A 22,543-nucleotide genomic window follows, 5' to 3' on the forward strand; every position below is an offset into this window, starting at 1 on the left:
CACAACACACAGCTGCCAGCGCACCTCAACGTGCCAGGCCACCACTGCGTCCCACAGCTGCCAGCACACCTCATGCCTTTAAATCTCTTTGTAGGATTTTTTCAACATGGTCTTTTTGAAGATCACAAAACAAGCCTGCTAGCCTGGATTTTACTTAAAAAAATCACGCCCGAGAAAGAGAAGTACTGTAGCATTAACTAGAAAAGGTGTTTTGCAGACATAGGCATAGTACGTAATTCAGGCTTTATGAACTTTATGAATAATAAATAACCCTAATTAATCGAATCCCAGGTGAGTTCATAAGGCCTGATTTACGTACTTTGCCTACGTCTGCGAAACACTTGATCATCTACTCGAAAGATTTTAGTGCTTTGTGTATTTTAATCGCAGTGGGGAGAGGGTGTGTGGGGACAGGTTTGGTTGAAATTGCATTGGGGATCTGTGTTCTTGAAACCTGAAACATTTTTTCTGAAAGTGTTTTCTTCCCAGTTTAGCTGTTCTTTACTCAGCAGCTTATTAAAAACAGGGTGTTCAAAAAGTTTTTTTTACCCAGAAGAGTGACACAGCTTTGCGTTGTGAATCTGTTATTCCGTATTTACAAAGAAAGTGGAATACAGTAATACTACCTGCTATATAGATACATATTTTTAGATATTCAGATCCTTAAATTAATATCATTATTCATTTCTTTAGATACGTGATTCCATACTATATTCCCTATTACAAAACCAATAATTCCAGTCCTGAAATCTGTTTGGCTGCTACACATTCGAAGAACATACTGTAACACTTAGTTAACATGTCTGGTTTAGTTGAAGAATCGGCTAAGGTAAGTTTCAGGGTTTAATGGTGGGATGGCACCTGTGCTTTTTTCCCCCAACCGCTAGAATATGATTCGCACCAAACCCAAAAGAAATACTGCACAGTTCAAGAACCTAGCAACTGTAAAATAAGCTTAAAAACAACTGAACTGAAATGCAAAAAAGTTCAGAGAAAGGCACAAAATATGTTTACTTGGGGTTTAAAAAATTAAAACTAACTAAAACATTCCAAACAGAAGCCGGCCTATCTTCTTTTCTTTGTACCTGATAAAGATGAGGATGGCTTTAAAGATACAGCTAAACTTTTGCAGAACCATTCAAGCGCATTGTTACTGTTTGTTGTAGAAGCCAAAAATATGAGAATCTCAAAATCTAAAAATCTCATGGCGTCAGAATGTACAACTTTAAAAAAATAAATAATAATAATAATAATAAACATTAATTTATATAGCGCCTTGAAAGGTGGCTTCTTAATAGAATGACAAAACCAACAACAATAAATAATACACAAGATATGCATGATGACAATACACAGTTAGAGGAGACAGTAGATGGTGGTAATAAACACAGTGAGAGCAGAAGGATAAAGAACAGGGGTGAGTTTCCCGAAAACAACTAATCTTAGAGACTTTCAAGCAACTTTACGATGTACGTATGTACGTATGTAAACAATCGATTGACAATTCTTTCATTATATGGTGTCGGTTTTGGTCCTTCAGTGGGATGAAATAAAGTTGTGAAAAGGAATATGAAGTAAACTTGACATCATAGTTTAAGCAAAAGCATATAAATAGGCACAAAAAGGGACCTTATTGTTTCTAAGAGCAAAGAAAAGAAATGACTGACATGCCGTAAAAGAAAACCAAGATTAACTGCGTGGACAGTGTATGCGTCCCGCACGACGTCCTTGATTTAAAGCAATATTTTTTGGCGCGCTGCCATAGTTAAGAATCAATATTTCATGAGAAAAAACTGTTATTTAGAGTTATTGGGTGTACTGGAACTCAATGGAAACATTAACTACTAAGCTTGGCATGTGTCACTCAACAAATACAGGACCTATAATCAAATTTAAAAACAAGTAGATCTAAGCTTTACCGTCAACAATCACGACAGAACATCAAACGGTGTTGAACTACGCGGTATCGACCGCGGGTTTGGGTACGGAATGGAGCAGGCGTGGGACTCAGGACTGGGGCTGAACAACACATTTATTAACTCGAATCGGGAAAGGTACACACACAGGGACAGGGGTTACAGCGCTGCACCTTCACTAACACACACACACACCTGAAGGGAAGAGACTGTATCCCAGCCTCCGTCCCGCTATACAGTCCGGTAGAACCCAGGTGCTGTTCTCAGCCCGCCTTGCGTGCGCAGGACTAAAGCGCCCTGCGTGGCGCTACATTATAAATACATGTTAGGCCCAATGATTTCACTAAAATAATGCATTGCTGCATTTCATACTGAAAATAATATCATCTAGTCAAGTATAAAAATGAATATGAAATATACCCAGGATGACTCATAAATTGATCACTGTATAAATAAATGTTCTTTTTTCGAATTTCCTCTGACACAGTACAACACAATATCAAAGTCCTTCATATAAACTCTTAGTGTCCTGTATTCCCAGAGGATGCCCCTGCCGTGAAGTGACTGTGCTCTGTCTGGCGATCTCTGGCGCTCAGGGTGGGCAGGAGGAGGCCAGTTTAAGAAGCACTTAGTGATGAACGAGCGGGTCGGGGAGCACGTAGATGACGAAGGATTTAACGTGCTACTTCAGTTACGATGGGTTTTGGGAAACACTCGTCAATTAACGATCGAGCTTAAGAGCGAGTTTCCGATGTTCTTAGCGCTACGACGCTTTCGGGAAACAGAATCATAATATCTAGAAGGATTACCATATATAAAAATAGAAAGAATGATATATGATATATACAAGTAATTATATCATATCATATATTATTAACACCATACCCACCATCTATGTACATTCACATGACCACACATATCAGATCAATATCAAATCAATCACAATGATTAGAATGCGCGCAGAAATCGCCCCTTTCTCTTCCCATCTTTCAGCACATTATACGTCCTCTCCACGATACAAGCCGATATCCGTTATCTTACTCTACAATGCACCTTTTCCCGTGTTGTACGTTAACATTTGGTTCATAAAATCGACACACCTGAAATACTAAATAAGAAAGAAAACAATTATAACACAACGGATGACAGAGCCTCTAGAACAGAAAACCCGTTGGCGTCACACACGCTGAATGTCTCTCTCTCTCCTGCTCAGCAAAACACAACATGTGGGTCAACACCGTGTGAGGCATTAAACATCACCTTCGTGCATTACCGCGATTCATCTGGCACACAACTGTACCACTAGAGAAATAATATATATAATGTCGCCACACGAATCTGTAATGAAAATAAAATTAAAAATGCCGCTGGCGTCTCACCCGACTGGCGGCCACAGCGCGTCTGAGGGCTCCCCAGAGAAACGAGCCGCCTGTGACCCCAGGGGCACCTTCACAAACCCCAAGGGCTGTCGCAAAGCCAACTCCATACAGAAAAACGGAACTCATCTGGGGGAAGTTCACAAAATAAAATAATAAAATAAAAGATGACATCATATAACCACGGCTCAACGCAGCTGGCTACACGTGTGAGAAGGTGCAGTACTTGAAGTGCGCTGGGCAAACTTCCGAGGTCAAATTCTTCCAGCACGGTTGTACCTTTAAAGCGGAGACGACGGCACCGACATTTTTTGGCGCGCCTTCTCTTTAAAGCCCTGGCCAAATATGAAGACAGTACGTACAGTTATAATTCAAACGGAATTAAAAACTACACATCCCAGTTACCATGGTGGTGCTTGTGATCATTGCGTTTAACCAACGAAACAGGGCGAAAAATCAGTCACATGACTTTGGGGCAGAGTTTCGAAAGCTTAACCTATCAGCAACAGAGCGAAATTTACACGATAGGCTACCTCAAACTGTCAGTTACACGACTGTGTATGTCGCTTAAGCCACTCCTATTTGGCATTTTAGTTATGGAGGCGAGAAGACGCCCCCCCCCCTCTCTGGGTGCCTGATTTGCCGCCATCTTTAACCGCTTCGTGTCCAAATCGCAGTAGCTACGCGTACGAAATAAAGTTCATCCCAGCTACAAAACATATATATTTTTGTGGTAAGAGGGAGCAAAACATCAGTATTTACTGCTATTAATTAGTGTGCGATTTATAGTTGAAATCTGAGCCTAAATATAAAGTTAAAATCTCGACAAAGCAATGTAGGAAATACAGAGAAAATAAATCCTTTCTGACATCTAAAATCAGTTTCGATCAAGGTCTCTAAAACGAACAAGAAAAAGAGGATTTTCGGAGGGCAATTACGCTGTATTTATATAGAATAAGTGATTTATGAGCAATCTAATTTCTTGTTCGTTTAAAACAGTGAAATGTCAGCTGCAAAAGATCGCACCAGAAACAGCAATCTCTCTGCCTGTCATAGATGTTCAGGAAAGGCTGAATGAAGTCATGGTGATCAATAATAACAGTTGTAGGACAAGAAACAAAAGATAGTGAAAACTTAAGATTTTTAAGGCTAAAACTCAAATTCATTCTACAAATTAAGGCAAATTAAAATTCAGGACGTTAAAGTGCTAGAGGTGTAAAAAAATACAAAAATGCACATGAGCAAAAAGTTTTAGAAATGGAGCAAACAGAATAAAAGCCATGCCTATAGTGCAGAAGAGGGATGCAGGAACACTTGCTTAGATATACAACAACATTACTTTATTAACCCTTTACAATTTCTTGCATTAGTAATTATCTTTTCGCATACCCCAGCTTGCTCTCCATGAGATACACAGACACACAGATGAAAGAGATAGGGAGAGAGCCTGTGGTCAGAGTACAGGGTCAGCCATTGTACAGCGCCCCTGGAGCAGTTGGGGTTAAGGGCCTTGCTCAGCAGCCCAACATAGTAGGATTCTTCTGCTGGGTGCGGGATTTATTGTTAAATTATTACTTTAAATAAATACTTTGAGTTACTGAAACAGCCCGCTAATAAAATTGTCGCAATTTTGTTCTCGTTTGGAAGAGAGAATCAAAAATGAGACATAATGATGGTTTCCAGCTTAGACCTTTAAAGGTACCCCCATCACGGAAGAATTTGACCTCGGAACGTTTACCCAGCGTAATATTGTATTTCATTTCACTTTGACCGATTGTCTTTAAATCAATTGTTGTCAGAATATCCCCACCTCCAAACAAGAACAAAATTGCAACGATTTTATTAACTGGCTGTTTCAGTAACTTAAAGTACATATTTAAAGTAATAATTTAACAAGATATGTAAATGTTTTAAGATATGTATATGTTGTGAATGTCTGTAGATTGTATCTTATGATTTAAATACTTTTATTTTTTCACAATCTGGCAATGCCAGACAGAATTCAAATGGCCTTGCAGATCAGAAAATCAAGGAACAAAACAATTATTGCGCCCAGCTCCTCAATGGGATAGCTTTAACTTGCTAATGCGTTGGTGTAACAGTCCGGGTGTGGCAAGCTTCTAATGTCTCCAGACTTCGCGAAAGGAACCCGTCTTTCATAGGCACTCTTTCCCCTAGTTTAACAGTCTGTCCAGAAACAAAACATTCCTGTTAAACAAGAGGAATGTAAAACAAATTGTACAAAAGTAAAAAACAATTACTTTTTGACAATGAAAACTGGTGTGTATCTCTCTCTTTGCTGGCGTGCGGGCACGGTGGGGTGCTGTACCACCCGCACAGAACATTAAAGTGTCCCTTTCCATTCAATGGGTGTCTGAGTTGCTGTGTCCTATCTTCTGACAGTCGCTGTTGTGAATGTCTGCAGAGTGTGTCTTATTTTTAGCATTGTAGCGCTTTCGCCCTGGGGGGCGGCTGAAGAACACCCGGCTGGGGTGTGCGGTGAGGGGCAGGACAGGAGTGGTCAGGGCGGGGTTTAGGTAGGCCGCTGACTATTGCAGCTGCCACACAGTGAAAGGGGCATACGGGCTGGGGAGATCGCCCGTTTTCCATGAAAATAGTTCCCTGGTTCCGCACCCCTCTCTCCCTCCCTCTCCAGATACAGCTGTATGAGCTCCACCAGTCAGGACTGGAGGCTCTACTGTACGCACAGAGGGGTGGTAGAGGGGAACAAGTTGCAAGCCGTGGGGTTGAAGCTGATACCCTGGATCTCTCCAGACACAGCTGTATGAGCTCCACCAGTCAAGACAGGAGGCTCTACTGTACACAGAGAGGGGCGGGAGGGGGGAACAAGCTACCCAGCCATGGGGTTGAAGCTGATACCCTGGATCCTCTAGAGACACAGCTGTATGAGCTCCACCAGTCATGAGAGAATGCTCTACTGTACACAGAGGGGGGCAGGAGGGGGGAACAAGCTGCCCAGCCGTAGGTTTGAAGCTGATACCCCGCTTGATCCTCTCCAGATACAGCTGTATGAGCTCCACCAGTCAGGACAGGAGCCTCAACTGTACAGAGAGAGGTGCGGGAGGGGGGAACAAGCTGCCCAGCCGTGAGGTTGACGCTGATACCCTGGATCCCCTCCAGACACAGCTGTATAAGCTCCACCAGTCAGGTCAGGAGGCTCTAATGTACACAGAGAGAGGCGGTGGGGAGAACAAGCTGATACCCTGGCTTCTCACACAAACCTTAAAATCACGTAATAGGTTTATTCCATGCTGAAAAAAAGAAGAAAGAATACACATTCCATAGGAATCAGTGCCTTTATATAGCGCCTTTAAAGGTGGCTTCTCAAAGTGCCTTACGGGATAAAAACAACAAAAACAAAAACAATATTGTTTTCCATTGAACTTTGACAGATCATCTTTAAATCAATTGTTGATTTAAAGTTTGACAGTAAATGTTTATATTGTAAAGCATACAGCCGCCATTTCTTTCTAAAAATTAAAAAAATTGTTTGCGCAGTCTAAGAGGGGGGGGGGGTCTGCTGACAATCCCCCATACACTCAAGTGAAATATTAATAACCCCAATGTAAACAGCATATTTACAATTTGTTGATAATAAAAATGTTAAGTTCTCTAAGACTTTGTGATACTTTACCCAGGGAGCTGTGTAAGCATGCGTGGTGACTATTCATTGTTATTAAAAAATGACTTAGATTCGAACATGTTGTGATATTTAGAAATATAAAAAGTCAATTAATTGTCCATAATATTGCTATTTTATTTCTTCAAAGAAATGCTTGTTAAAAGAAAAGTCATGGCACAGGCTGGATTTGAACAGTCAACCTCTCGCTTACAAGTTCAGCACATGAATAGAATTATATCATTATTAATTTCTTTAGATATGCGATTCCATATTATATTCCCTATTAATCAAATTCTAAAAGTATGCTTGTTTGCTCCTGTATTGAGCGTATTTGCAGAAAAGCTTAAAACTACCACTTTTTATACACACGTTATTTCACATGTTAGTTAAAGACTTCGATGCTTAATATTGTTTAGGGAGAAATGGAATACTGGTGTGTATTTTTGTACCGAGACCAGCCATATACAGTTTACATACTGTAATACTGTATGTTTATGTTCCAAAATGGCCTTCACACGCGTTATGCTCCTATTCTTTTTATGCTCAGCTACTAAGATTTCCCTTCAGTGGTAAAATTCCATATAAATATTTAATACTTAAACGGGCACAGTAAAGACATTAAATATACATATACATACTGTATACAGTACAGTTTGCATACAGTAATATGTTTATGTTCCTAAATCAATATCTCTTATGAGCATGCAAAAGGCATGGTGAATTGGAGATTCTCAAAAATGACTGTACTTTGCATGATTGGAAACAAATGCGTGATTGGATCAACGAAATGCTGTGGTGTTACTTTTACAAAGACGGTCAATGAAAAAAAGAATGTGGACCAGGGCAATACTTTGAGTTTACAGCTTGTCCAAGGTCATTCATTAGAACATGTGGTATTATGCGGTACTATGCGAGAATACACGGTATTAATATGGTAACTTGTGTTACACCGCGATAAGCACACCGCAAAATAATGCGGTATCGCCCGCTTGTTTTGAATGGCTGCATCTGTATATCCCTGCTAGTGATGATGACCATGGTCACCTCACCCTCGCAATACACCGGCTGAAAGAACTTAAGAACAGGGTAAATCAAGAACAGGGCATTGGCAATGAGTTCCCCTTCTTTTCATGGTTAAAATCATTTTTTGGGTCTTGGGGACTGTTTTTCTTAAAGCTATTCATGCCTGTTGTAGTGTTTTTGCTGTTGTGCTGTTGTCTGACTAGGGTGACCCCTATGAGGACTCTGTGGTTTGAACACATTTAAGGATAAAAAGGAGGGAATGTAATGAAAAGTTACTGAGAAAAAGTGTTTTATTCTATGTTGTTTACGGACAGAGCTGTGCTGCAGAAGCAGCTGGATACTTAGAACAAAGTGTGATAGCACCCAACTTGTCAAGGGCACAGGATGTTTTAATACTGTTTATCTCGGCTGCTTGAAGAAGGGAGTGTGAGAAACCATTTGAATAACTGCTCTTCTTTGCTTAAAACAAAAAACTATAAGGAATGGAAAATGACTGCTTTGCCTGTCCTTGAAGTGTTGCATCAGCTTAAAAAAGATATAAAACAAGGGGTCTCCCTGCTTGCTTTTGAATCAGCTTTCACTTCTCTGCGCAGACAGGTGATGGCTTTTTCCCATATTGCAAAATGAATAAAGACCTTACTGAGTGAATGAGAATACCTCTCCTGGCTAAATCCCTTACAACTTGTTCGAAATGCAGTACGGCCAAATTTCATATCAACCCACAGATGCATTGCATAAACACTAGAATTCTGGTTGTACTTAAATTGACCTTATACGTTTTGGATTATGTTTAACCTTCTTCAATTTCTTCAGCCATATTTTGAGATGATTACGTTTACAGAAGCAAATATTATTCAGTGCTTTTTCTTCACTCCTTTAATCAAACCCACATTTCTTTAAGGAGGGCCATTGTGAAACTCCCCAAAGTGAGCTGAATTAATCTTTTATTCTTCACACCTGCGAAGTCATTCCTTCATTGTGTAATATAAAGGCCATTCATTATTCACGTATACTACAACATCTGAAAATAATGGGTCTTGAAATAGTTGAATGAAAGAAAATCCTGAATAACTCCTCCAAATGCGTGTTACACTCTCATCAGGTACACACACTTTGAATGTGATGAACTATAAAAAGTTATTTTAACCATACCCAATGGAGCTCGGGAGTGCGATTGCATACACAAGCTCATGAGCTCATGTAGGCTGTGTTTGGACATCAGCCGTACATCAGAACAATCATTTCACTAACACAGCTCCATGTTGAGTGACTTCCCTCCAAAAACACAAAGTCACTTTCCCTAAGCAATTATTGCATGGACTTAGATTATCTGCCTTCTGCATCAAGCCCTGTATGATATACTGTACAAAGCCAAGCTTTGGGATAGTGCTTTGTTTGGATCCTTGTCTTGATCCTTTTGGATCCCAGGCTGCTCATTTGCAAATGAGTTTTGACATTAATTATAGTGACTATAGCAATGAGGTGGCACTGTGGTTCACAGAGCTGGGGCCCTGGGTTCAATTCCTGGGGTGCAGTCTGGATGGAATTGTATGTTCTCCCTTCATTTGTGTGGATTTCTTCCAGGTGCTCCAGTTTCTTCCCACAGTCCAAAGACATACAGTACTAGTAGGTTAAGGTGGAACTACAGTCCCAATTTTGCAGACACAAAAGTATTTAATTTCAGTCACAAAATAAAATCATTGACATTATAGAAAACTTTACAAACTCAAAATTGAGCACAAAATCATGAATTTTGTGAAAGTACTGTAAGTTACGCCATGTTGTAACAAATTCGCATTCAAATTCCACACAAATTGCGATGTGATGCAGCCCTTCCTGCTCACTAATCACTGTAATGACTAATGCAATGTGATGTAGGAGAGAAAAGGTATAGGTTATGCAGCAAACATTTCACTGCAAAAAACGTTCCATTCCAAGGTTCTTTATGCAGAGTTAACAATGTAATATTATTTATTGGCAAAAACGTTAAAAAGTTGAGAGCAATATTTCCATTGGATTAAACGAGATGTATTCACAAGCCTGCTCCTTTACAATGTCACAGGGCCACATCAGATTACAGGAAGTTTTGCTGCCTCGTTCTGAATCGCAGAACATGATAATTCTTTAACCTTGAAATGTAGTCTATTTTGTGATGTAAATTGGAGGTTGTACAAGTTATTGTGTGTTCCCCTTTAGATGGCTTCTGGGAAAACTGGCCTCAACACTGTATTGGATAAGGCACTTAGAAAACAGATTCATGCGTGGACCACAGCAATGTCCCTTTACTGAGAGCCAGCAATCAATGGATGTGTCTGATCGTGAATGGTTTTCCCTGTTGTTTGTTGTATTACTCGGTGTTGCATTTTAAGCTGTGCATGAGGCAGGACCCGGAGGCTGCTGCTTCTGCTGGGATTGAGGAAGAGCTGAGCGCCATGTAAGGCAAAGACACTGCGTTCCACTTTATCAGGTGCCTGGAGTGTAAGAGCTGCAGATAATATTGAGTCACATTAATCCCAACATATTTCAAATATTATGAAAATTAAATAAATTAAATCAAATAACTTTCATTAAAAAAATCAATCACACTTTACCTTGCTTTTTCAGTTGTTTTAAAGGAAAATTGATGCAGAGAATGTGTGAATACTACTTTTTGATGGTTCCAAGGCCAATGTGACCTGTTCTATTGCCTGCTAATTGTACGTTCCAGGTTGAACAATTATTTTTAGGAGGTCAAGGTGTATGAATGATAAGAACAGCTTGAAATTTATTTTCACGGTCGACACACATTTTCGCAAGGGAAAAAAACTGAAATAACCACAGTTACGCAAACACCAGTCCACCAAAAAAAAATCATTTTATTAAAACAAGGTAACATTTTTTTTATCATCATACGGATGAACTGTGCTAAATATATTTCTAAAAAGAAAAAGCAGGACGTGAGTCGTGAGCCAAGATCATGACTCTTTTACTCTTCTTCACATCAGTTTTCATCTGCGAGGAGGAGGAGGAGGGCGGCTCCTGATGTGCTGACACTTGGGGATGTGCCTCTGTGCCGGCCTGGGGGCAAAGCGCCGGCCGCAGTGAGGGCAGGGCACGTAGTCGGGGTTTGGATTCGCGGGGGGCTGGGGCAGGTTCACAACCTTCCCTCCTTGCGTGATCACCTGCTGCACCTCCCTGGCCTATTTGATGCTCCGAATGAAATCCTCGTGCTTCTGCCTCCAGTTGTTCTTTCTCAGCTGGGAACAGGAAATGAAACCAATGAAACAGCTTCCAGAAAAAGTCCAGACTAGCACTGCGTACACAGTCTGGTCGCAAACCATTCACAAGGCAAGAAAATATCAATACAGTAATAACGTAGCTTTCTGGGCCTACCTTTCATGTCATTGGGTAGAGAGTACAATTTAGTTATGGTTTTGTTTCCCGTGAGTGCTATTTGCTTGATATCTCATGTAGATTTTTACAACAGAATTCAGAAGTCACTAAGACCCATTTATTCTGTCTGGCAAATGTGCCTTTGCGGCAGTTTTTCAGAAAAGTACTTCATAAAACACTTATTTATTGTTTACATTGATTTATAAGCTGAGTCTGACTCTAGGAGAAAACAAGGGAAGCTTGGAAAGAGTTTAAGGATAGCCCTTACCACGATTGGCGGTCTAACCTTCTTCTTATGGATGTATGTCTCCAGTTCTGTTCCCTTGGCCCTGTGCTTGAAAGAGTCAAAAACCTTCCTCTTTGAATTCTGAAGCTTCTTGCAGATCTTGCTGTGTTTCTCCAACCTCTCTACAGCAAACTTCCTGTGACACAGTTCACAGGGCACCAGCTGAGGGTTTCCACTCTGGCTATTCTCATATGGAAATTGCTCAGCGGTAGGGCACATCAGACTTGTAGGGGACAAATATCTGTTTTCCACTGACAGAGTTTGTTCATCCAGACATGCGGTGTTATTTCTGAAGTGGGCCTGCGCGGCCTGTGCCGCTGACACGTCACTTTCAGGGAGCCTTGCTTTCTTGAGGTACTTTCTCTTGAGGTCCTCTGGGGCGAAGCTCGCTCTGCCTCGCCTGGAGTGTCTTCCTTCGGGTCAGGAGTCCTCTATTTTCCCTTCCGGCCACCTCTCTGGAGTCTTCCATCTCTCTCTGAACCATCCTCAGCTCCTCCTGAGCTCTAAAGAGCTTCGCCTGCATCATGGCCTCCTTCTGGCGAATCTCGTCCTTCATCATGGCCTCCTTCCGGCGCATCACATCCTGCAGACTGGCCTCCCTCCGGCGATGCTCCTCCTTCAGCGCGGCCTCTGCCTCGGCCACTTTTCGTAGCTCCTCTTGCAACTGAAAGTGCTCCTTCCCATTGGCATGAGAAGGGCATTGCCCTGGAGGGGTCGCCACCATGGGGAGGACAGTCCTGTCCTTAGGTTTGTGTACTCTTGAGTCCCTCCTGCCCGGCCTCTCGCAGGGCCTCTCATGACCATCCTGAGGCGGGGTGGGGGCAAACAAGGAATCACTCTGTGCTTCCGGGCGGTCCACAGCCCGAGCCTCACCAGGGCCGGAGACTTTCCTGTTACCCATAGGCTTCAGGGGGTAAGACCGATCATACCCCACAATGTTCTTCTCGGGGCCCTGTTGGGTTTGGAAGCGATAGCTGTTCCCCGTCTTCTTCTCCGCAGCGTATTTGACATATTGGAAAGATTTTCTCATCTTCTGTAGAGCCGCCTCCTGCCGTCGATTGTATATGGCGATCATTTTTTTCTCCTTTTCCTGCATCAGTTTCTCTTGGAAGGTGTCCTTCAGAAGCTGTATCTTGGGAGGCGGGCAGTACGTGGAGATCAGATCCTGTCGCCTTAAGGGCGCGGGTCGATTCGAGTCTGTGTCCTTCGGGGAGGGGGACAGAGCACCAGGCTTAGGACTGGGCTCCATTGGCAAATGAGATATGAGCTTTGTTTCCCAGGTATCTGGAAAAGGCAAAAATGGCAAATAAATGATATCCTGCACAGTCTAGTATGGTCTAATAGAAAAGAATAAAAAAAACAATTCAGGAAATACACAACTTTTTAATATTAAACATAATGGTGTTGAATGCTGCATGCTGACTCAGTAGGAGACAGATCCTAAACATAAACATTATAAAAAACATTTGTTTCCCAAATAACATTCTCAATGTTCAGAATGCTTAAAGTCATGAGCTTTTTTAAAAATGTTTAACTGAAACCTGGAAATGTACTATTTCATTTCAAAGCTTGTATTATATCTATGATATAAATGTTTTTTATATAAAATTAACCCATTATGCAACAGGGGTTTGAGCAAAAGTCACTGTGAATAAGGGAATTTATCAATATTAATTAGCCGTTTCACTACATTATAGATAGCTGAAGGATTATGATACAGTATATCTATTTCGCTACAAATTGACAAGAATATTTGATGACACTTACCAAACAAGTCTCAAACAGCGGAGAAATAGTTCACCACGACGATAGCAATGCAATGTTTGACTGCATCTCCCTGTGATATATCTGTATTTGGGTAAATACAGATCACGTAATTCAGGGAGCACTGTTACGTCAGGTCACCAACCATTATTACGACGCTCATATGTCATAGAGCTCCTTAGGATGTTTGTATAATCTTTATCCAAATTTTCATATGGCCGCAGTTACGGCGTTTATTTTGAAGTTAATGTAACAGGATGTCATTATATTTTTCTGTCTTTATGGTGGCAGACCACTTAACTAAATCTGAGTAGGCGGTTTCTACAAATGGGTCAGATAAAATATTAAATATACAGTAAAAGCTCACACCTATTCATACCCTTTATGTACTGTATATCTACAATTACGTATACTGTATAATACGATAACTACCATTACAAAATGTCTCCCTTTTGATTTGAAGTGGTTCTTTTAAATAAGTAAATTGCAATCACTTAGCCTACATCTGAGCTCCTAATTCATCGCGACGACGGACTGAGACTCCAGTTGGATTTGTGAGAAGTAAAGGGGTGTGCCTGTTTTAAAACCGATTCATACGTCTTAAACACATGGACATTGATAGCAGTCTGTGTTATATAATTTATCTTTTTATTTTATTTAAATTTAAGTATCACATACACATTTTCAAAGTAACTGTACCCCCTTTTAATTATGATCCCCATCGCTCACAGCTCCGAAGCTGAGACGAGGGCTACTTCAGATGGGATTTCCAACATTTCTCTCTTAGCTTGTATACCGGTGGAAAGGAGAGGGCTCTTAAAACGTGTTGATAGTAAGATTGGGATGTATTTGCAGTCTAGTTATAGTTTTTTAATGTTCGGGGCCGCCACAGATTCATTTTCTTACGACTGCTTTTCTGGATGACAATAACAATGCAAACGATGGTGTTAAGGCGAGGCTGTGCCTTAAGGCTCCTCTGCTTACAATATTCAGCGCGTAAATCGCAAACGAGCGCCTCTCTTACGATGAAAATGCGGCAAATAAGAACACGAGATTTAAACCTACGGCTTACAAATTTATGCGTAAACACTAAAACGGTTTCTTTAGCAAAACTGGCGAGACAATGTGTTTTATCATTTAAAAAAGTACTGGAAAATAATTAAAGGTTATCACGATAAACAGAGGTTACTGATCTACTACTGTACGCTGTGACCAAAAATGAGAGTCCCCCGATCCTCGCAGCCTTCATGCTTTGGTCTGGGCCTGGCCGTTTTTTTTTTAGGATAATGGGGTCAAGTTAAGAAATTATGCAAGTTTCTAATCAAATCCAAGGGCGCCTCGATCTCCTAAACATCTTTAGAAGGCCGACGGACCACACTGCACGGTCCGGGTCCGGGCCCTGACCCGGTTCTGGATAATGCCAGCTTAAAGTGAAAAATTCTACTGTACATATTATGTTTCTTATTATTGTATATATGTATAATGTGGCGCGACCGCTTCACGGAGCTAGAAAGAAAGTTATCCGCCATTTTTATTTTACCTGCAATTGAATTTGCCATTAAAATCACGATTAATACCGCAGCTGCTAAATTACTTACCTAAAAGTGTTCAGATACAAAAGCACTTGAGCTGTAATGTTTATGTACTGTTAGCCCGATGACCTACTTCAAGAAGAATTGTTACATAGACCGCCAAGGACTGTCATCACACTTTACGTCATAAAGCGCTTTAAAACTTTTGACAAGTTCAACACCTCATATTTTGTACTGTTTATCATGGTAAAAGCAACTCAGAGCAATTCTAAAAATGATCGAAAGGTAAAAATACAAGCTTATACGAGCTGTCGTTTTAACATTTATAACATATATTTAAACAAAACATATATAATCTATTTTAATAAAATAGAAAAGTGTTCTTAGTCTTCACTTAAAAGCTGTTAGAAGCTGCCTTTCTGACAAGAGAGTTCTGTGAGTTCCACAGTCTCAGTGCATTAAAGTCAAAACCAGTTGCTTTTTATTTCCTGTTTTACGACAGAGCAAGGAGGGTGTCCACAGACCACTGTGCACCTGCAGACTGATATGGGGGGTAAAAAGTCTAGAAGTTAGTAAATAAGATTTTAACATATGTTCTAAAACACACCGGACACCTGTACAGTGATGCCAACACAGTGATCTGAGCTCCTTCTTTGAGTTAAATCCTAGCATCTGCATTTTTTACAAGTTGTTGCTATGGCAGAGCATGACCAGAGCATAACAGAAACCACCCATTTTCTAACCGCTTCATCCAATTCAGGGTCAGGGGGTCAGGGGGTCGCGGGGCACGGGGGAGCCAGAGCCTCAGAAAGTAATAGGCAGGAGATACCTGGGACTGGATGGTAGTCCAATGCAGGGAAGACACAGACACTCACCAATTATCCCAGAAGCCAATTAACCTACCAGTAGTTCTTTGAACTGTGGGAGGAAGCCGGAGCACCCAAAGCAAACTCATGCAAACATGGGGAGAACATACAAGCTCCATACAGATAGCACCCCAGGTCCATAAGTGTACCCAGGGCCTCAGCACTGTGAGCTAGCAATGCTAAACGCTGGGCTACTGTGCATGCTAATTTCTAGGCATCAGGTGATCAATCAGGTAGTGTTTCTCAGATAAAAGGACACCAGTAATTTAGTATGAGATTCAAATTGACCTCAGAACAAATTATAACTTATGTTATTTAACTTATATAGAACTTACTACAGCATAACTGTCTTATTTGGCTCTTGTAGAAAATATTAACAGCATGCCTATTAAACATACAGTATCTAGCAATCAGCAATCAAAATAAAAACATTTCCAAACATGGAAACTGCCCAGTTAATGAAGCATTTCAAAGACATTAATCTATTCAATAATTACAGTTTCAGGTAGATAACAGATTTATATTCAGATTACGAAAGTATCATAACAACGGCTGCTTGTGTAAGGAATCCATGAATACCACTGTACATGAGAATTTCACACCTATTTGTAATCAATACACAAAATCCTATTGAATTTCAGGTACTTGTTCATTCAGCATTGCTTGACTCCGCGGACTCCTTGTTGTTTCAATATTCTAGCAATAGGACTAATCGCCAATACAGTGCCGTTGTAATCTATTCCTTCTGCCAGCAGAGGACGGTATTCGCACAGCCAGTTCAGGATAAGATACGGTCCTCACAGTTCACAGTAGAACTGGCCACAGCCGTACTCGGAATATGCTCTCGATAACCTCGTTTAGTTTAAGAACGGCCGTATTTCATATCAACCCACAGATGCATTGCATAAACACTAGAATTCTGGTTGTACTTAAATTGACCGTATACGTTTTGGATTATGTTTAACCTTCTTCAATTTCTTCAACCATATTTTGAGATGATTACGTTTACAGAAGCAAATATTATTCAGTGCTTTTTCTTCACTCCTTTAATCAAACCCACATTTCTATAAGGAGGGCCATTGTGAAACTCCCCAAAGTGAGCTGAATTAATCTTTTATTCTTCACACCTGCAAAGTCATTCCTTCATTGTGTAATATGAAGGCCTTTCATTATTCACGTATACTACAACATCTGAAAATAATGGGTCTTGAAATAGTTGAATGAAAGAAAATCCTGAATAACTCCTCCAAATGCGTGTTACACTTTCATCAGGTACACACACTTTGAATGTGATGAACTATAAAAAGTTATTTTAACCATACCCAATGGAGCTCAGGAGTGCGATTGCATACACAATCATGTTTTCAGTGTTTGGACATCAGCCGTACATCAGAACAATCATTTCACTAACACAGCTCCATGTTGAGTGACTTCCCTCCAAAAACACAAAGTCACTTTCCCTTAGCAATTATTGCATGGACTTAGATTATCTGCCTTCTGCATCAAGCCCTGTATGATATACTGTACAAAGCCAAGCTTTGGGATAGTGCTTTGTTTGGATCCTTGTCTTGATCCTTTTGGATCCCAGGCGGCTCATTTGCAAATGAGTTTTGACATTAATTATAGTGACTATAGCAATGAGGTGGCACTGTGGTTCACAGAGCTGGGGTCCTGGGTTCAATTCCTGGGGTGCAGTCTGGATGGAATTGTATGTTCTCCCTTCATTTGTGTGGATTTCTTCCAGGTGCTCAAGTTTCTTCCCACAGTCCAAAGACATACAGTACTAGTAGGTTAAGGTGGAACTACAGTCCCAATTTTGCAGACACAAAAGTATTTAATTTCAGTCACAAAATAAAATCATTGACATTATAGAAAAACTACAAACTCAAAATTGAGCACAAAATCATGAATTTTGTGAAAGTACTGTAAGTTACGCCATGTTGTAACAAATTCGCATTCAAGTTCCACACAAATTGCAATGTGATGCAGCCCTTCCTGCTCACTAATCACTGTGATGACTAATGCAATGTGATGTAGGAGAGAAAAGGTATAGGTTATGCAGCAAACATTTCACTGCAAAAAACGTTCCATTCCAAGGTTCTTTATGCAGAGTTAACAATGTAATATTATTTATTGGCAAAAACGTAAAAAAGTTGAGAGCAATATTTCCATTGGATTAAACGAGATGTATTCACAAGCCTGCTCCTTTACAATGTCACAGGGCCACATCAGATTACAGGAAGTTTTGCTGCCTCGTTCTGAATCGCAGAACATGGTAATTCTTTAACCTTGAAATGTAGTCTATTTTGTGATGTAAATTGGAGGTTTTACAAGTTATTGTGTGTTCCCCTTTAGATGGCTTCTGGGAAAACTGGCCTCAACACTGTATTGGATAAGGCACTTGGAAAACAGATTCATGCGTGGACCACAGCAATGTCCCTTTACTGAGAGCCAGCAATCAACGGATGTGTCTGATCGTGAATGGTTTTCCCTGTTGTTTGTTGTATTACTCGGTGTTGCATTTTAAGCTGTGCATGAGGCAGGACCCGGAGGCTGCTGCTTCTGCTGGGATTGAGGAAGAGCTGAGCGCCATGTAAGGCAAAGACACTGCGTTCCACTTTATCAGGTGCCTGGAGTGTAAGAGCTGCAGATAATATTGAGTCACATTAATCTCAACATATTTCAAATATTATGAAAATTAAATAAATTAAATCAAATAACTTTCATTAAAAAATCAATCACACTTTACCTTGCTTTTTCAGTTGTTTTAAAGGAAAATTGATGCAGAGAATGTGTGAATACTACTTTTTGATGGTTCCAAGGCCAATGTGACCTGTTCTATTGCCTGCTAATTGTACGTTCCAGGTTGAACAATTATTTTTAGGAGGTCAAGGTGTATGAATGATAAGAACAGCTTGAAATTTATTTTCACGGTCAACACACATTTTCGCAAGGGAAAAAAACTGAAATAACCACAGTTACGCAAACACCAGTCCACCAAAAAAAAATCATTTTATTAAAACAAGGTAACATTTTTTTTATCATCATACGGATGAACTGTGCTAAATATATTTCTAAAAAGAAAAAGCAGGACGTGAGTCGTGAGCCAAGATCATGACTCTTTTACTCTTCTTCACATCAGTTTTCATCTGTGAGGAGGAGGAGGAGGGCGGCTCCTGATGTGCTGACACTTGGGGATGTGCCTCTGTGCCGGCCTGGGGGCAAAGCGCCGGCCGCAGTGAGGGCAGGGCACGTAGTCGGGGTTTGGATTCGCGGGGGGCTGGGGCAGGTTCACAACCTTCCCTCCTTGCGTGATCACCTGCTGCACCTCCCTGGCCTATTTGATGCTCCGAATGAAATCCTCGTGTTTCTGCCTCCAGTTGTTCTTTCTCAGCTGGGAACAGGAAATGAAACCAATGAAACAGCTTCCAGAAAAAGTCCAGACTAGCACTGCGTACACAGTCTGGTCGCAAACCATTCACAAGGCAAGAAAATATCAATACAGTAATAACGTAGCTTTCTGGGCCTACCTTTCATGTCATTGGGTAGAGAGTACAATTTAGTTATGGTTTTGTTTCCCGTGAGTGCTATTTGCTTGATATCTCATGTAGATTTTTACAACAGAATTCAGAAGTCACTAAGACCCATTTATTCTGTCTGGCAAATGTGCCTTTGCGGCAGTTTTTCAGAAGAGTACTTCATAAAACACTTATTTATTGTTTACATTGATTTATAAGCTGAGTCTGACTCTAGGAGAAAACAAGGGAAGCTTGGAAAGAGTTTAAGGATAGCCCTTACCACAATTGGCGGTCTAACCTTCTTCTTATGGATGTATGTCTCCAGTTCTGTTCCCTTGGCCCTGTGCTTGAAAGAGTCAAAAACCTCCCTCTTTGAATTCTGAAGCTTCTTGCAGATCTTGCTGTGTTTCTCCAGCCTCTCTACAGCAAACTTCCTGTGACACAGTTCACAGGGCACCAGCTGAGGGTTTCCACTCTGGCTATTCTCATATGGAAATTGATCAGCGGTAGGGCACATCAGACTTGTAGGGGACTGGTGTAACAGAAGAGATAAGGTTCTTGATCCCGAGATGAAGTAAAACAAATGAGTTTATTGCATGCAAAGAACAATAAAGCCGAAGTCTTGTTTCCCGCAAGAAACAACAAAACCGAAGTATTGTTCGCCGTACTGTTACAAACTTTTGGGTTATATAGTGTTTTCTTCTCCGTTTCTGACGTCACTCGGTCTGATGGTAGAGAGGGGGGTTCATGGTATTTGGCCAGTTTACGATGTTCTGGGCAAATGGTCAGATTAACATTACACCCAGGGGGGTTCCTAGCTTGCATCTGCAGTCCTTATCAGTTAATCCCCTTTCCTGCCATAAACCCCAGCTTGTGACTTAGAAGTCTAAACCCCCTACAGAAAGGATTAAAATCAAACCCCCGTCTTCACATCATTCTTCAATGTCAAGTGGCAAATGTTGACTGGTGATGTTATGTGAATCTTAGGAAATGGTCATTTTTCAATCGAGTCTATGTTTCTCAGAATTTGAGACAGAGAGGTCAATCTCTGCAATCCGAGCTGAGGGCATTTCTTGGAATGGAAAGGTAAGAGCAACTTTGGTAAGAGTTCTTTGATATTCTCTTAAGACCCCTCGCCAGATTTTACGATGAAAAATGGAAATAATAATAACAAACATTATTTGATATAGTGCCTTGAAAGGTGGCTTCTTTACAGAATGACAAAACCAACTACAATAAATAATACACAAGATATGCATGATGACAATACACAGTTAGAGGAGATAGTAGATGGTTATTGTCAGTGTACTCTGAAGGTAGTTTTCCAATTTTTTGGAACGGGGTAAAAGAGGCCACCTCTACTAGAATCTTTGTCCTAACCAAAAATGTAACAAAGTATAATAATAATATTAAAAAGAATAATAATAAACTTTATTTATAGAGCACCTTTCATACAAATAGTGCTTTGGTGCTTTAAAAACCAAGCGTAAAAATACAATATTAAAATTGAGAGATATACTTTCAGTTGTAAAGGAAAATACAGCAATACAGTAAAGCAACATACATGTCAATTAAAGAAATAAAAATTAGGAAAGCCGTAATAAAATAAGAACAATTAAAGAGAACTAAAAAAAGAAACAGAAATAGAAAGAACAAAGAACCACTTTAACTAAAAGCAACATTTTCAAATGTTTTTTAAAACAATGTACCGAGCTTGACTGCCTAATAAAAAGTGGAAGTGAGTTTCATAATTTAGAAGCATAAAAACAAAAAGCAGCCTCTCCACTCTTTCTGCATTTCACATGTGGTACAGATGCAGCCATTCAAAGTGCGCGGTACAGACACCGCAGTACAGATACCGCAGGTAAGATGACACGCGATACCGCGGTGCGTGATTGGTTGACCGACAGGGGCACTCGTGGTCCGTTGGTCTGTCGTAGAAAGACTTACTGTAAACGCCTTTACTGTGCCCGTTGTAGATATTGAATTTTACCACTGAAGGGAAATCTTAGTAGCTGAGCATAAAAAGAATAGGAGCATACTGTAACGCGTGTGAAGGCCAGAAATGATATTAATTTTGGAACGTAAACATACAGTATATGGCTGGTCTTGGTACTTTAAAGAAAAAAATACACACCAGTATTCCATTTCTCCCTAAACATTGTAAGCTTCGAAGTCTTTAACTAACGTGATACCGGAGTCAACAAGCATACTTTTAGAATTTGATTAAAAGGGAATATAATATGGAATCGCGTATCTAAAGAATTTAATAACGGTATGATTATATCCGTGTACTGCGGCAGGACTGTGTAAGGCTGTTTCGCCTGCCTGATCATGCGAGCTGTCTTGTAGCCTACTGGTCTAGGTGCGTGACTAACAACGCACAGGTTGTGTGTTCGAATCCAGCTGGTGCTGGGCTTTTCATTTTTATTTATTTATTTTTTAATCGCGTAACAAACATATTAGCGTATGCAAACTGTACTGTATACAGTATGTATATGTATATTTGATGTCTTAACTGTGCCCGTTTAATTGAATTAAAAAAAATTATTTAACACGAACATTAAGCTGTTTACATCTTCCGCCTGAGAACAGTCACCCGTTGCTACCCAACGCAGAATGGTGATTGGCTGACACCATCTGACACCCCTCTGATTGGAGAAAAAAGACATGCTGGCGTGCTATACACACTACCAGGAAGAGGAATTCTTCATATTCAAAACGTGTATTTTAAAAGTTTAAGAAGTAAAAACCTTACAGCGTACACAGAATTCTAAACTGACCAGGATCGTTATCTTTGTCTTATGCATAATAATGTTCACCGCTCTGTCCAGCAAATTAATAATAAACTTTATTTTATATAGCGTTTTAAACGAATAAGTAATTAGATTGCTCATAAACCTAATCACTTGCTTTTTCTTTTTATTTAGGCTCAGATTTCAACTATAGATCGTATTATTAATAACCATAATAACAACCAACCAACAAAAACAACCATATAAACATAATGGTGGTGCTGGACCTTCCAGTTTTATTTATTTATTTTTTAATCGCGTAACATAAACATATTACCGTATGCAAACTGTACTGTATACAATATGTATATGTATATTTAATGTCTTAACTGTGCCCGTTTAAGTATTGAATATTCATATCTAAGTTTACCACTGAAGGGAAATCTTAACATAAACATACAGTATATGGCTGGTCTCGGTACTTTAAAGAAAAAAATACACACCGGTATTCC

The 22,543-nt window shown here is 40.2% G+C and overlaps 1 long non-coding RNA gene across 1 annotated transcript; it reads right to left on the reverse strand.

Annotated features, from left to right (window-relative positions):
- Nucleotides 1-18,771: 18,771 nt before the first annotated feature.
- On the reverse strand, nucleotides 18,772-20,227 carry LOC148635287 (uncharacterized). Its single transcript, XR_015933273.1, has 2 exons — nucleotides 19,577-20,227; nucleotides 18,772-19,172 (listed from the first exon to the last, which is right to left on the reverse strand). It is a non-coding gene; the product is annotated as an uncharacterized LOC148635287 (long non-coding RNA).
- Nucleotides 20,228-22,543: the final 2,316 nt, after the last annotated feature.

Source organism: Lepisosteus platostomus, unplaced genomic scaffold (assembly GCF_059453375.1).
Source record: "Lepisosteus platostomus isolate fLepPlt1 unplaced genomic scaffold, fLepPlt1.hap1 Scaffold_29_H1, whole genome shotgun sequence".
In the NCBI taxonomy this organism is placed as follows: domain Eukaryota; kingdom Metazoa; phylum Chordata; class Actinopteri; order Semionotiformes; family Lepisosteidae; genus Lepisosteus; species Lepisosteus platostomus.